Source organism: Mirounga leonina, unplaced genomic scaffold, assembly GCF_011800145.1.
Source record: "Mirounga leonina isolate KUSES-001 unplaced genomic scaffold, KU_Mleo_1.0 Mir_170, whole genome shotgun sequence".
NCBI classification, from domain to species: domain Eukaryota; kingdom Metazoa; phylum Chordata; class Mammalia; order Carnivora; family Phocidae; genus Mirounga; species Mirounga leonina.
The window spans coordinates 36386078-36402855 of NW_023270433.1; the positions used below are offsets into that span (position 1 = coordinate 36386078).

General features: G+C 44.8%; 1 protein-coding gene and 1 pseudogene across 5 annotated transcripts in view; both read left to right on the forward strand.

Annotated features, from left to right (window-relative positions):
- Nucleotides 1-16778, forward strand: part of FAM219A (family with sequence similarity 219 member A) — a 120889-nt gene that overhangs the window by 89803 nt on the left and 14308 nt on the right. The gene's annotated exons all lie outside the window — the stretch shown is intronic.
- On the forward strand, nucleotides 3962-4893 carry LOC118018073 (annotated as a pseudogene).

The window sequence follows — 16778 nt, forward strand, 5'->3', positions numbered from 1 at the left end:
TGTGGGAACAGGGGTACATGGGAACTCTCTGTACCTTCCCCCTCAATTTTGCTCTAAACCTAAAACTGTTCTTCAAAAAACAAAAAAGGCTTTATTTTTAAAAGAGATGCTATTTCTATCTCTTAGGATTGTCAGAGATTTAATGAGATAATAAGGAAAAAGCTTTGAAAGCATAAGTTGGAGTGCAAACATCCAGATCTATATTTTTCTGGACTTAACCTTTTCTGACTTGCATTATAAACTCTTAATTGAAGAAGCATGTCTCTAAATCTGTTTGCTGTGATGTAACAACCTAATAGAGTGATAGGTAAGATACAGAGCAATCCGGAAAAGCCACTACATTCTTAGAATCAACCTGAGCGGGGTGCCTGGATGGCTCAGTCAGTTGAGTGTCTGACTTGGGCTGGGGTCATGATCTCGGCTGGGGTCATGATCTCGGGGTCCTGGGATCAAGCCCCAAGCCAGGCTCCCCGCTCAGTGGGGAGTCTGCTTGTCCCTCTTCTCCCTCTGCACCTCCCCCCATTCATGCTCTCTGTGTCTCTTTCTCAAGTAAGTAAATAAAATCTTAAAACAAAACAAAACAAAAAACAGCCTGAGAAAGGCAGAGGAGAGTCAGAGACTCATTCTATTTTAACCATTTGGTATTGTTTTAATTATCCCCATTTAACATACATTACTTTTGTAAGTTAAAGAAATTAATAAAGATCTTTTAATGGCTTAAAATGATAGAGCTAGAGATAGAAATTGGAAGTCATCTGCACATAGAGCTAACAGCTGGGGCAAAGAGAACAAAGGATTTGTAAAGATGAACAATTGGAGAAGCAGCCAGATTGTCAAATTGGGCCATGTTGTTAAAACTATTGAATGCCAGGTCAAGGAGTTTTTAAGTGGTAAGAGCCACTGAAGGGTCTTGGACAAGGGAATGATGTAATGAGAGCACTGTTTAATTCCCAGAAGGGTAATTTAAGAGTAATGTGTAGGATGAGTTGAAGGAAGAAGAAACAGGTTGGGGAGAAGAGTGGGTTACCACTGCAGGTCCTGAAGTAAGTTGATAAGGATCTGAAGCAGGATGTTGGTTTAGAGAATATTAAAAAAAGGAAATGAGGGCGCCTGGGTGGCTCAGTCGGTTAAGCGTCTGCCTTCGGCTCAGGTCATGATCCCAGGGTCCTGGGATCGAGTCCCACATCGGGCTCCCTGCTCTGCAGGGAGCCTGCTTCTCCCTCTCCCACTCCCCCTGCTTGTGTTCCCTCTCTTGCTGTATCTCTCTCTGTTAAATAAATAAATAAAATCTTTTAAAAAATTAAATAAATAAATAAATAAATAAAATAAAAATAAAAAAAGGAAACGAAAATGTTACTGTAGGTTCATGATTAGCTTGCCAGGGGATAAGGAGGAAAAAGAGGTGGATTAAAATGACCCCCTAGGCACATCAAAAGGAGATAGGAGCCAACTTGAAAAAGGTTCCAGTGGCCAAAGCTGGAACAATTTGAACAACAAAATAAATAATGGTAGTATTGGATTACAACCCCCAAAATAAAATAAATGTATATTAATCCATACTGGTATAAGTAAATGGTTGAATAAATAAATAAATGAACGAGAAAGAACAAATCTTCAAGAATTATATTTATGTATTAAGAAGTTTACTAAAATTTATTTAAAAGTGGTTTTTTTTTTGTAGAAAGAATGAAATTTAAAAATTATCTTTAGAACATCATAGTAATAATTGCTGCTGGCAGGATCCACTGATTGCTAAAACTAGTGGGTGAAACTTTAAGGAGAAATAAGAATTTGCCCAGCCTATAAGAACCTCTACCAAAATATGTATGAATTACTGTGGTAGTTTTAACATATGTCCACAAATTCTTTCATACTCCTCCTCTAGAAAGTGGAAGTTAATTCTCCTCCCTTGAGTGTGGCCTGGACTTAGTGACTTGCTTCTGACTAATGGAATATGGTTAAAATAAGAGAAAACTAGTAACTGTAGTGGAGAAACTTGGTAAACACCGCCCTAAATGATTGAAATTAGTATCACCAACAATAAGTCATATACCCCCTGATATGCTGTGGTACGAAGGACAAATCACCTATGTGGTATTCTTCCCAAAAATCTAACCTCGGTCTAATCATGAGAAAACAAGGCAAATCAAAATTGCAGGAATGTTTTAGAAAATACCTGACCCGAGGCGCCTGGGTGGCTCAGTCATTAAGCGTCTGCCTTCAGCTCAGGTCTTGATCCCAGGTCCTGGGATCAAGCCCCGCATTGGGCTCCCTGCTTTGTGGGAAGCCTGCTTCTCCTTCTCCCACTCCCCCTGCTTGTGTTCCCTCTCTCACTATGTCTCTCTCTGTCAAATAAATAAATAAAATCTTAAAGAAAAGAAAAGAAAATACCTGACCAGTACTCCTCAAAAGTCAAAGTCATGAAAGTCAAGAAAAGAGGAAGAAACTAAGGAGACCATGGAGACGTATCAATGAAATGCAATATGGAACAGAAAAAGGGATATTAATGAGAAAAACTGGAGAAATTTGCATAAAGTCTACAGTTTAGTGAATAGTATTTATTTGTTCAATGTAGAATGATCAATGTACCATGGTTATTTAAGATGCTAACATTAGGGGAAGCTGGGTGAAGAGTATACAAGGATTCTCTGTACTGTCTTTGTAATTCTTCTATAAATATAAGACTGTTTCAAAATAATAAGTTTTTTAAATGACGCTTTATGTTTTGAGTTTATTTAACTGGGAAAGTGTTTTGTGTCATTAACAAGATAAGGGTAGTCAACAGGAAGAACTAGATTGGGGGATGACATCAGTGAAAGTAGTAGATAGGGATGCCTGGGTGGCTCAGTCAGTTAAGCCTCTGCCTTCAGCTCAGGTCATGATCCCAGGGTCCTGGGATCAAGCCCTGCATCGGGCTCCCTGCTCAGAGGGGAACCTGCTTCTCCCTCTGCCTGCTGCTCCCCCTGCTGGTGCTCTCTCTCTCTCTCTGAAAAATAAATAAATAAAATCTTAAAAAAAAGTAGTAGGCAGTTGGAAATGTGGGTCTGGAGCTTAAGAGGTCAGAGCTAGAGATATAGATTTGGGGGTAAAACCGAGAGAGATATTATTTGAGAGAATACGTTTATAATATAATATTATATTTCCATATGCCAAGAGAGAGCATGTGGAAAGAGAGCCAGTGATCACACTAAGGAGAGGCTCTATGTCTAGAGTATAAGAGGAAGAACAGTAGGGACGGTAGTCAGAACAGATAGGGATAGGATGTTTTTATAAAAGCCAAGGGAAAATAGAACTTCCAGAAAGATCTGATCAGCACTGTCTAATGATACTGAAAGGTAATGGACGATCACCTGAGAGAAAAGACCATTGGATTTTATTTAGGAGCCCAGTGCTGACCTCAAAGAGAACAGGGTTAGTAGAGCAGGTATGGAGAGGTGGGATGGTAGGCATAGGAATCAAATGGCCAGGACGTAGACAGTGAGGAAGCAGCCTTGCCCAAACCAGGCAAAGGGACTTGTGGGTGCCAAGAGGGAAGGAGCCCCTGGAGGAGAGTGGGACACTCCTGGGCAGAGAGGCAGAAAGTTCTGGCCAGAGCAAGTAGGCCAAAATGCTGGGGCCCAAAGTTCAAGAAGAGGAGAGAACCTTGACCAAAAAGAAGCCGCTGCCATTTCCTGACTGCAGAACTCAGGCTGAAAGCCAAAGCCCTGGATCAAGAACTGCTTTTTTTCCTTTCTGAGCTAGGAGGCCATTTTATTTCCCAAGTCCCAGCTTATCATCACTGTGACCTGGAAAGTTAGGCCAGATAGAAGATGAAATAAACTGAACTTATTCATCCTCTCTTCAGCTTTTCTCTGAGATGGAGAATAGTCTGGTTTTAAAATTAGGCACCAAGCAGTATTAGAGTGATTTCGGGGGGGGGGGGTCATGTGTAACAAAAGCTACCCTTTATTGACTGCTTACCATGCATCAAGGACTATAGTAAGCACTTCCTATACATTATCCTATTTAATCCCCCCAGCAATCTTTTGAGATGGGTACTATTATTTTCCTTATGTTAAAGATGAAAAACAGGGTGGGAAAGCTGAGCACTGAGACCTAGAACTAAAGCGGGGAGACTAAAAAAGTGCAGACTACCGAGGCACTACTCATTGTTCCAGCTCTGATCCGCTGTTGTACTAGGGATCCAATCAGGTATGTGTCTGCCTCCTTCCTGGGAAGACCAGAGGTCCCGTCTAAATAGCCATCTACAGCAGCTCCCTACTCCAGGTGGCCAGATGGGAGTTCCAGATCACTGTGGTCTCCATTGACACAGTGGCCAACTGGTGCTGGGGCCACTACAGTTGGTGAGACTGGTTCAGGGGCTTTGGAATAGTGTTTGGTAGCTTTATCCTTGGCTATGCCAGAAACCCATCGCTCAAGCAGCAGCTCTTCTCCTCCTATGCTATTCTGGGCTTTGCCCTGTCTGAGGCCTTGGGGCTCTTCTGTTTGATGGTCACTTTCCTCATCTTTTTCACTATGTAGGCTCTGTGAGGGTCCCCTACCCATCCCTGCTGCTTCAATTCCAGGCCATGCTAGGGTGAACTAAGCTTTACCATTAAACACAGTATTTCTCTAAACCTCCCCCCACACACACACCAAGAAAATTATGAAAACCAGATCCAGTGAGGTCAGAAATTTGACCACGATCACACAGAAAAGTAAATGGCAGAGGTAGAACTTACTCTAAGATTGATACTTTTAATCACTGCACTATACTGCCTCTTACCACACCTGTAGCACACACACACACACACACACACACAAGGGCCCAGGCTGTGTGCCAAGAATTTAACATGGGCTATAGCTCTGGATGGTAGGATTAAGGGTGATTTTTTCTTCTTCTTCTTTTGTGCTTATCTGGACTTTTTTTTTTTTTAAGGTTTTATTTATTTATTTGACAGAGAGAGAAAGCACAAATAGGCATAGCGTCAGGCAGAGGGAGAGGGAGAAGCAGGCTCCTGACCGAGAAGGGAGCCCAACATGGGGCTCAATCCCAGGACCCTGGGACCATGACCTGAGCTGAAGGCAGCTGCTTAACCAACTGAGCCACCAAGGCTCCCCATGTGCTTATCTGGACTTTTTACAGTGACAATGTATTCCTCTTGAATTCAGAAAAAAGCAGTATTTTATTTATTTAAGTTTTAAGTTTTGGTACTCTTTGCCAGACTTCTGTAATATCCATGGTGAGAACAAAGCAGGTACATTATGCTCAGGTGCAGACAAAGGAGACTATGCCTTCTTTGTAGCAATACAGACTCTGCAGTGACAGAGCAGAAAATCTGGCATGTGTGTATGTGCATGTGTGTGCGTGTCTGTGTGTGTGTGTGTGTACTTACACATGTGTGCAGCAGCCACTGAGGTGAGGGGAGGAGTGACTGATCTGTCTGAGGATGTGCAACATGGAGACCTCTTTCCCTTCCCTATGACCAACCACCTTGTCCCTGAGCCAGGCCCATTTAGTCTTGAGCTTCCAGAGGGACTAGGAGATACTTTTTCACATACACCAAAATCCTCCACCTCAACCTCATCCATTGTTGAAAACCTGGCCAGGGAGCCAGGCTGCTGGCATGAAGCCCAAGCTGCATCCATAGAGTGTGATTTGAGTTATGCTGGAGCTACTTCAGGCAATAGGTCCAAGCAGACAGTTGGTATCAGGGATGGGCAGAGAGGAGCCAGTAGCATTTAAGGTCGGCGTTAACTGGCACGTGGGCCTCTTGTCCAGAGGCTCCAAGATCTTCAGGTGGATGCAGTTCAGGACCCTGGATAGCTCCTAGAGGAGCCCAGTCTCTGCCAGGTCTGAAAAGCCTAGGTGCCCAAGTCCTTAAGGCCCTCGCTTATTTAATTTTGAATAGCTTCCCTATACATGTCTCTGGCCTCTTCTGTCTCCAAGATCAGCCCTATGGATCCAGGGACTACCCCTTATCCTCTCCAGCCCTTGCCCCACCTTCCTCCACACACATCTAGCCTGACTTGGGCTCTCTCTGTGGAGGTCACCATCACTCTGAAGGTGAAATAAGCTTTCAAGACAACATCTGAGCTGTCCCTGGCTAGGATCTGACACCCTGATACCACAGAACTGTAGGATTTCGGAGGGAGGGTAAGAATCTAGTGGAACAAGGGAGTGTTAAAAGGGCCTTTGTCTCTAATACCCCTGCATTCCCATCTTCAGTCTGGTGTGTGAGGCAGGGGAAACTAAAGAGAGGCACTGAGCAGATTTCAAGGCCTGAAGCTAGACCATTTCATGAGCTATCACTGTTCAGTCAGCCTGCCACTGGGTGTACACTTGATTTAAAGATACCTTTTTTTAGGGAAAGAGCATTGACATAAGGTGGATTGGAGCAAGTGTAGCAAGTAGAAGCAGAAATGAAACTAGTGAGTTCAGAGGTTCACAGCCTGCCACCCCCACCCTAGGCATGCACTTGGGCCTTAGGCAAAAGAGAGTTAGATTAACATTGCAGAGGGGTTTCCTTCCTGATTCCCCAAATCATCCAGAGGAGGGGTTTGTGAGGAATCTAGAAGGGCAGAGGAATCACAGTCACCTACTAGGGATTGGATTTTCTGGTCAAAAGTTCCTGGTCAAAGAAACATGTGCTAAAGCAATATGAAACCAGCAGAGAACACCTACAGGCTCCCTCTCTTAGCACCAGCCAGTCAAAATGGGACAGGCCAGGGCAGGGAGGAGAAAAGAGCATTTGGTGTTTGCTGAGCCACGAGTAGACCTGACAGAGTTTGGGCTGGAAGGAGTAGGGCTGCCTCCACCGCACCTGAAGAGGTATAGCTTATAACACTCCTGGAAATGGGAGCATTAACAATATAGTAACTAATTTATGGATGAAAAGATGCTCAGAGGATCTAGATCCAGACTGTCCCTCAGGCTGGCTCCTCTCATGCCTATGGAAAGTGTTTTCTAGCTTCCAGGAGAGCCCTTACTATGGGATTAAGCACAGGCTATTGACATATAAGGATGCCTGGACAAGAAACAAGAACAGATGAGGACTCCGTCAGATCCCAAGAGAGTGGTTGTGTTGGTTTTTGTTCAAATAGAACAGGCCTAATATCAGCCAGAACTTGCTTTTGGCCTGTTTTCTCAGGGGCAAAGGCTCTCCCATGTTTGCCTTCCATGACAGCGGATGCTTTGTATTCATTGTTTTATTAGGAGCAGTGATTATGTGACCATAAACCTTACTAAATTGAATATAATCCTGTGCATTCAGAAGAAACAGTTCAGAGCTCAGGGGAAGGAGCAGCTGGCTGGAAAGAAGGGCCCATGAATTCTAATCCCAGGGCTGCCATCTGGCATTGACCTGGGACAACTCATTTACTTTCTGCCCTGGAGGCTCTTTCTGGAATTTCAGGGCCTGAATAAAAACAGACCTGGGAACTCAGAGAGTGAAATGACCTGTCTAGACTCTCAAAGTCAGTGCAGTTCACAGGCAAAACTGGAATCCACAGGCCCTATTCTCCAGCCAGAGGTGTGCTTACTGTTCAGGGAGGTTTCCTATGTTTTCCTTCGCTATCTCCTTGCCCTTATATCTGAACTCCCAAGTGCTCCTATGCCTTGGGTGCTTCACTGCCTGGTAAACATGGTCGTAAGCCCCACGTTGCCAGAAAGCACTTTGAGCAGACAGGATCAGAGCAGCCCTGACCCTATCTCCCTCCAAAGGGTTTTCCGATGGTTTGGTTCCAAGCTGGCTTCCCACTCCTCTAAAACTTGACAGTAAGAGTTGGGCCTTACTCATTTGATAGTGGGAGTATGTATCTGCAAGCAAAATCTGACCTGGCCCTGGAGTCTCAAAGCTGTGTCTGCTCAGCTGATGGTCAGTCCCCACAAGAGGGCAACCTGAAGTTGGGCTGCCACTTTGGCCATGGACCTTAAGTGAGTTCTAACTAGGCCAAGCCTTCAGGTGAGTGAGTGAGTAAGGGAGGGTTTGGGGACTCCTACTTTGGCTGTTCTCCAAAATAACTTCCTAGAAGGCAATCTTTCAGCCCCCAGCCAGAGAATTCCATAGAGAAATGGCCCTACAAAGAGCACACAATACAACATCTGTCTGGGACACCATTAGACAAGGCCCTGGCACAGCCTGGTAGGCCACCGGACTTTTGCACCTCTGTTACAGAAAGAGCCTTGCTGTGGCTCAAGCCAAATAGAAAGAAATCTGTTTGTCTGTCATCAGATTACGGCCCTTCATTCTCTGTGCTAGGCACTGGGAGGACACCATAGAAATAGGCATGGCCCCTGCCTTCATGAACATTTATTAAATAAATTATACAAGTATTCACTGAAGTAAAATTTGATAAGTACGTGAAAGAAATGGAAGGGGGTGGTGCTGTGAGAGTATATTATAGAGGGACATAACCTATCTTGGTATTCGTGGGAAGTTTTTTTTATAAGAAATGATGTGTCAGCTGAGGCCTGAAGGACAAGTAAGACGTAGCTGGAAGGGGAGCATGAGGCAGGAAGGCTCTTCGTGCTCCGTCAGGAACAGAGACCAGTGATGCAAAGTGTGGTAATCTGGGGGAAGAGTGGCACGGGATGAGGTTGGGGAAATGGAAGGGAAGGCAAGCGACTGTTGCTTTGCCACCATTCCTAGCCCAGTCTGAATAGTCCCTTTCGAAAAAAGGGCTGGTTGAGACCCACTGTGGCACACCCCCCAGGGGAGGCTGGTGCCTCTTCCATCTCCCCAGCACAGGGGACTCTCACAGGGATGCTCAAGAGAGGGGCTCCTAGCCCCAGCTTGGGGTTCACAGTGGAGTGGTCACCTGGGAGCAGAGCTCAGAGGAGGGAGAGGAGGGGACAAGAAGGACTAGACACTTAACTTTCCCTCCAGATCCTCTCTGTACATTTTTTTCATTGTTTTGAACTGTTTATTAATATATTACAGAAGCCATTTCCACATTTTGATGGTGCCTCTGGGAATTCCACACTATCATCCCCCTCCTGTGGTAGATAAAAAATGTCAGCTTTCAAGATTTTATACTTGAATTTCAGAAACTAAATTGCATTACTATGTCCGGTGAGATGACGCCATTCTCTGTTCCTATCTGCGTGCTCCAGGCACCATGAGGCTGATAACATCAGCATGTCAAAGCAGCTGGATCCAGACAATTTGCAGCTGGCTGGGGCTGGGGCAGAGGGGGTGGGTGGCCAAATTCAGAATCCGGGGGCAGCCCAGTTGACTGGATTTTGGGGTTCTTTCCATAGACTGTTAGTTCTCCTATCTGTAGAGAGAGAACTTGTATTGGTCCCACCTAGATGTAACAAGGAATTGAAAAGTACTCTCCTAAACACTGATAGGATAAATCACTGAAGAGCCAATGCTCAGGTTTTCCTTGGAGTGAAAGATAGAAGAGAATAGGAGGAAGAGTGGAAGTCATAGTATGAACAGGACAGGCCCCTACCGCCTGTGAGATTAAGTGTCCATGTAGAATCCAAAACACTCCTGGAAATGGTTATTCTCTGCTTCCCTGAAGCCCAGATGTGAGGCCTTGTAACTAACCTTCTGCCTGCCATAAGGTTGTGAAGCAAATGAAGAGAAAGCATTGTTCCCCTGCCAGGAAACACAGGAACTTTGGGGGTTTCTTTTCTAGTTGCAACCACCATTTAACTCTACAGAACAAACATTCCTTTCACAGCAAAAATTTTCAACTTATTGGGTTATTTCAAATGCATCAAATAGCATAAAACATTCATTCAACTCTGGCAGCATTCACAGACCCATTTTTGTATATAGCAAAACAGGCTCTTCATCACCAAAACATGTTTTCAAAATGTAGTAGCCCCCGAGGTCAAGGTCAGTCCAACCTCATTGAGGTTGCCAGTGCTAGTGCAAGCCTGGTTTTCCTGCTTGATGCCCACTCACCCATAGGCTCTGGTGTTTGGATGCAGGAGACAGACCGAGAATCTACCCTTAACTCTAATTGCACATATCTTAACTTCTCTTACAGTGGAGGCATGCAGTTTACTGACTCCATTACTATATCTAAGGGAAGAATTAATAATTAAGTCAAATTATTCTTTTTTAAGATTTTGTTTTTAAATAATCTCTGTACCCAGTGTGGGGCTCAAACTTACAAGAGTTGCATGCTCTACTGACTGAGCCAGCCAGGCACCCCAAATTGTTTTTTTTTTAAGTAAACTTTATGCCGGGGCGCCTGGGTGGCTCAGTCGGTTAAGTGCCTTCGGCTCAGGTCGTGATCCTGGAGTCCTTGGATAGAGCCCCACGTGGGTCTCCCTGCTCAGCGGGGAACCTGTTTCTCCCTCTCCCTCTGCAGCTCCCCCTGCTTATGATTTCTTGCCCTCTGTCAAAAAAATGGATAAATATATTTTTTTTAATAAATTTTATGCCCAATGTGGGGCTCGAACTCATGACCCTAAGATCAAGAGTTGTGTGCTCTACTGACTGAGCCAGCCAGGTGCACCTAAGTCAAGTGATTCTTTAGTTTTATTTGTTTATTTTTATAGAAAAATATTATTGAAGGTTTTAAAAGTGAGAAATCATGATCACTACATAACCATGATCACTTGGAGATAGTTTCCAACACTGAGCCTATCCTGGATGTCCATGGTTGGTGGAGCAGGTATTTCAATTTCTTGAAGAAGCTCAATGCAGGGGTGCCTGAGTGACTCAGTCAGTTAAGCATCTGCCTTCAGCTCAGGTCATAATCCCAGAGTCCTGGGATCGAGCCCTGCATCGGGTTCCCTGCTCAATGGGGAGTCTGCTTGTCCTTCTCCCTCTGCCCTGCTCGTGCTCTCTCTCAGTCTCTCAAATAAATAAATAAATAAATAAATAAATAAATAAATAAATAAATATCAAATCAAATCAAATCTTTAAAAAAAAAAAAAGTAAAAGCTCAATGCAGGCTGCTTCCCACTGTCCTGAATTCCCAGGCTGCTCCTGTTCAGTCTGTGCAGGCCTCCTGCCTAAAGGACTAGAAGCCCAGTATTTTTGTGCTTTTTGCCCTGGCCTGGGGAAAATGGCCTAAGGCTAAGTCATGGGACTGTGGTACAGCCAGAACTTGGGGCAACTTCAACCCCCCACCCCAACCCAGCTTGCTGCTACTTTGAGATTGGCCAGGCCCTGGTCAGCCTCCCTTGCCTTCACTTGCCCACACTTCCTAAGAAATAGCAGACCTGCCATGCTCTCTGGACCAGGGCTAGACTTCTCTAATGGGGCTTATTTCTGGGGAGTCTCAAGCTTCCCAAGGATCAGACACATAACATTGAGAAAAAAATAGAGTTTCTGCTGAAATGTCAGCAAACTACAGAGTAAACAGTGTGTCTTGAATTCTCTTTCCTGACATCTTCAAATATCTGGCCCTTCTCCACTGGCTCCTACCTCCTAGCCTCAACTATCCTCCACTCCAGTCTCTCTTGTCATATAAGAGCCCATTTAGAACTCTGGTTCTGTTTCCCCCTGTTTTACATTAAGCTTCTCAAAACCTTATCCTTCCCAGACATCCATGATACCAGCCTCTCCTTGGCCACCTGCTGTCAGTCCTCTTCTGTCTATCCCTTCAATATTGGTGTTCCCCAAGTTCTTTCCTCTGATCCTTCATATTTTTAGGTGCGTGTGCATGCGCACACACACACACACAGAGGAAACCTAGGAGTCATCTGTGCCTAGGTCTTTCTCCTCAAACCCAGATCCAGTCAGCCACTAAGCCCTGGCAATATGACCTTGATATGTTTTTCTTCTCCAGTTCCATTATTTTCCATTAAAGTCCAAAATCCTGTATGTGATTTACAAAGCCCTTCATGATTTTAAGCCTTCCTCCTGTTCTAGTCTCATCACCTGCCACTTCACCCCACCGCTTAACCTTCCAGCCAAATTGAGCTACTCCTTTTGCCTGCTAGGTAGTCATGTGTCTCTTCCTCCCTACTCCTTTGTTTTCTTGTTTTTGCTTTTCTTTCCCTACTCCTTTCTTCATCTGGTTCATTTCTATCTCCTACTCATTCTTCATGCCTCAGCTTTCTTTGAAGAAGTTTTCTCTAATTCCCCAGGGTGGAATAGGTGCTTCTGTTCTGTGTACAGACAACACTCTATACAAATCTCCATTGTAGCACTTGGCATATTATTAAAAATTATCTATTTATTCATTTGCCTTACATACTGGCTCTTCATCGGTAGAGATCATATTATCTTTGTATCTGCTAGTGCCTAGACTATAAGTGTCCCTAAAATTTAGGACAAGAACTGAATTGGTGACTGAGACTCTTTCTTTTTTTTTATTAAAGATTTTTATTTACTTATTTGTCAGAGAGAGAGAGAGAGAGAGAGAGAGAGCTTGCGCACAAGCAGCGGGAGCGGCAGGCAGAGGGAGAAGCAGGACTCGATCCTGGGCCCTGGGATCATGACCTGAGCTGAAGACAGGCGCTTGACAGACTGAGCCACCCAGACATCCTATGTCTGAGACTCTTTCATCTCCTTTTTTTAATACTGTCATCTTCTTTTCTCTCCTGGGCTCAGCATTCTCAGTCCCCAGTGCTTTTTCTTGCTTGCTGCTTCCTGCTAGTCTGTCTCTCTCTGTCTCTCTCTATCCTGAGGTATTGACTGCTTCAGTGACTCCAGTATTTCCTTCCTGTGGAGCACTTTTTGAGCAGGAGATTGCTAATCAGAAAACATTCATGCCATTTTCTAAAGAGGGGCTTCAAGTGTGTGCAGAGCACTGGAGACAGGATGAGACTAGTACCAGTCTTCCAAGTGCCTGCTTTATAAGACAACAGTCTCACATCTGTGTAAGTTCTGATGAGTTGTTAGTCTCATGACTTTATCTGATCTCTCTAAGAAGAGGTTGGGTATAAGAAATGACAAGTTAGATTCAAATTCTAGTGCTAATCACCTTCAAGGTGTGATTTTGAATGTACTACTTTAAATAACCTGGTTCTTCAATTTTAAAATGGGAATGATATTTACCTTACTCAGTCTTTTAGTAGGATTAAATGAGATAATATACATAAAACACCAAGCACCATAGCTGTACATATAGCAGGTAACAGGTGTTCCAGCAATATGAACTAAATGATCTGCTGAATTCCAGAAGAACCACACCTGGTCTGCATTGTTATGAACAACTCCCTGCCGTGGCTCAGCCAGAGCTCTTAGCGGTGCTGCCTTCCCATCATGAGCTTTGGGTCCTCCCTCCTCCCTCCTCCCCCACCTAACCATTGTCCTCTCTTGGCACTAAGAGTATAACACCAGGTTAAGGCGGGGGCAGAGGCCTCTGCCTCTCAAACAGAGGTTGTCTGGGGATGGTGTGGGTGTAGAGGGGGTGGCCTACAGCCTTGAGGCCTAGAGCCTATTCAAAGTGTGGTCCCTGGATTCAGAGCATTGGTATCACTTGGGAGCTTGTATGAAATACAGACACTTAGGCAACATTCAGATCTACTAAATTGGAATTTGCATTTAAACAATATTCCCAGGTGATTAAGAAGCACTATCCTACAGGCACACAGATAAGCTCAGCAGGTGTGGAGGGATATGGGCTGTGCATATATGTCGGAACTGTCTAGAAGAGGCAAAGGCTGCACAGGTGGGGAGGAGCTGTGAGGGAGTATAGTCAGAGCAAAGGAGGTGTTCCTCAGAGGTGTGGGTTACAGAACTGTAGGGGGGCTCTTTGGGTAGATATTGATTATGTGTTTTTTCAGTGCCCCTTCCTTTAGATGCCCCAGGAGTGAGATTATACCTTTGAGTTACCTGGTCATTGTCACTGCACCAGCCAGAGAGTGACAGAGGCTCTCTACCACCATGAGCCTGGGGAGACCCTCCAGCAGGGACCCCAGGACCATCTAGTTTAGCAGAAGAGTACTGTTTCCCTAAAGAGATGCATAACCAGCAACAAGCTGGCTTTACTGCTGAAAACTTGCCTTGAGTTTGTGCTAGGCTAGACTCTTCCCTCCCCCTACTCTTTAAACACCAACTGGCATATCTTTCTCTCTCTCTCTCTCTCTCTCTCTCTCTCTCTCTCTCTCACACACACACACACACACACACACAGCTGATTTAACAGAAACTCAGGGCTTTATGAGCCTTTGTAGAGTTAACCCTCTCCTTCCCCTCTCTGACCTCCTTCACTGCTGGGCTGGGCTCTGAGCCTCCAGGAGCCTTTAACATTAACATCTCTGCTGCACAAAGCATGCCTGGTAAGAGTAATGGCAGGCCCTAGGCTTGGTTGGAAGCAGCAAGAATTTGTTTTTACCAGAGCCACCATATCTCCCTCTTAAGCACTCTTAGGACTCTGAATCTCTTTTTGCTTTCCCAATAGAAATATTTCCCAGCCATCCACCTAGAGCCTCTTGACCCTTTTCTGTGGGAGAGTTGTTTGTGCATCTCAGTGGTAAGGAAAAGGCCCTGTTGTGCTTGCCCTTACCCCCAGAAATGGAGTAGGCTGAATGCCCAATAGCATCAGCAGTAACTGAAAGTAATTAGAGTCCTAGCCCTAAGCCTCAACTGTCATTGCTCTTTTGCCTGCCACCCAGTAGGTGAGCCTCTGGTTTCACCAGGTTTCTGCCCAGGCCCAACCCTCTGTGTTAGGGAGGATAACAAATCTTCACCACTGTCAATCTCTCCTCTGTGCTTCTACCACCCTTCATTCATTCCTGTCTCTCATGCTCCTCTTCCTGCCTTAAATGGGCTGCTATGTGTTCCTGTCTTCTTTTTATATTAGACAAAAGTCTTCTTGGCAAGAAGCAGGTCTTGGTATTTTTCCCACCCCAAAATACATTGTTCCCCATCTGCCCCATGTTGGTATTCAATGACTATCGAGGTTTTTTAACAAGTGGTGAGCTCACTGATGTTTAATTATTGGGATGACAAAAAGGCAAGAATACGAGACTGCTCTGTCCAGAGAGCTAAGCTTTAGAGCTGCAAGTTGTCTTTGTGAGCAAAATGTGGTGCTTGCCAGGCATAATGAAGGTTAGAGAGTTAGAACAGGCTGAAAGATGAAGAAATTCCACAGAAGGGAGAAGCTGTTTGATACCAGTCCTCTGAGTCCATTGTCCATTGCAGACAGTAGCTCTTTACTCTTCCAAGGCCAGAGGAAAAGAATTGGAAATGGCAATTGTGTGAGGGCATCCCATAGACTGCCAGATTATTACTTTGTTTTCTTGGGAAAACCAAGGAGTCCAAAAGATTCATGAACTAGTGCAGGACAGGCTCAGTCCTTGAGTAACTGAAGCTTACCAAAAACCCTCCAATGACATTTGGGGCCAAGATCCAGATGAGGATCCACAGGTCAGTCTGGCCTAGACCAAATGTTAATATCTGTTGACATTTTTCCTGCTTCAGCTTCCTACCATGTGCAGGGCTGAAGAACCAGTCTCAAGGTCTCTCCAACCAAATGCCCTTATTGATTCCTGGACAGCATCTTTCCTCAATGTTCTGTGCTTCTGTCCTTACCTTGGGGAACTAGAATTCACATTCTGGAAGGAAATTGAAAGATCCTCTGGACATGCTTCCCAAAGCTTTGTTAGCCCTGAATATCTGGTTCCCTTCTTGCCCTCCTCTGGGCCCTGCCTAAGCAGAAGGAACCCAGAATCCCTTGACCCCTCCAGCTCCCTTGATTTTAGAATCATTTCCCCTCTCCTTTCATAGGCCTCATCTCCAAAGTCTGTGTTGGCTGAAACTGAAGCAAAAAAGAAAGAAGGAGAAACAGAGAGAAGGGACTGCCTTCTATCCACTACCCACCCTCACACATTTTCGCCTTCTGCCTCAGGCCCTACCAGTCCATTTTCTTCCATTGTTTTCATAACGTAAAATTAGCCATTTTAACCATTGTTAATCTATTTTAAAAGAACTTTACACCTTCAGCCCTTTCTCCATTAAGTGAGATAGTCTTTCCCTAAAGAGGTGGAAATGGGGGTCAGGGGAGGTGTGGCAGGATAGGGAGCTCGGAAACCCTCTAGGTCACAAGACTATATAGGCCAAGACCTGTGTCTCTAGCTAGTCCAAAATAAGGCAGGAGACTCTTGAACATCTGTTTCAGGGTATAAGCTTAAGGATAGGGATGAAAGTCACAGGGGCCAGGCCAGGCTAGGCCTCCCAGAGGAACCAAGGTTTCTCAGTTTCTGGCTCTGGCTCCTACCTCTTGGGTTATGAGGTTTGTCCCCTAGGCCTTTATGTCCCCTAGGCTTCCCTCAAGACACAGCTGCTACAGTGGGTCTCCCTGAGTTGAGGTATTTGTCCTATCTCCCAAAGAAAGGCTTTTTAGTCATAGGGTTTCCAGGTGAGTAGGAATGGGAATGAATAGCAGAACATCAATCTAGGACAAGCAGTCCTAACCATGAAGGAGGCAGAGCAGAATTCTAAATCTTTTTAAAAACCTCACTGACCCCTTGTCTCCCCATTTAAAAAATGAATCTAGTTCTTTGCCATCCCAGTACTAGCTTCATATCTTTCACCATTCTTTTTTTTTCCCCTCAGTAGTTTCTGAGTAGCTATTTTTGAAAGCTAAATAATGGGTAAGGGAGTAGGAGCTGCCACTCTCGCTGGGATAACTCCAGAACCATTTTGGTTAATTCTCCTACCCCAAGTCTGAAAGCAAGGGATACTCATTCTGTGAAGTTTGCCTCCTGGCTCTGCCACTAGTCACGGTTCCTATAGCTGATGTGCTGGCACAGGCCAAGGACCAGCTGAAGCATGGTGGCCAGCCACCAGGCAGTACTGTCCCCATTTAGAGTTTTTCCCCAACTTCAGTGTAGCAAAGTCTTCTCTGCTTTTGTTCTTTTAAAGATTTTATTTATT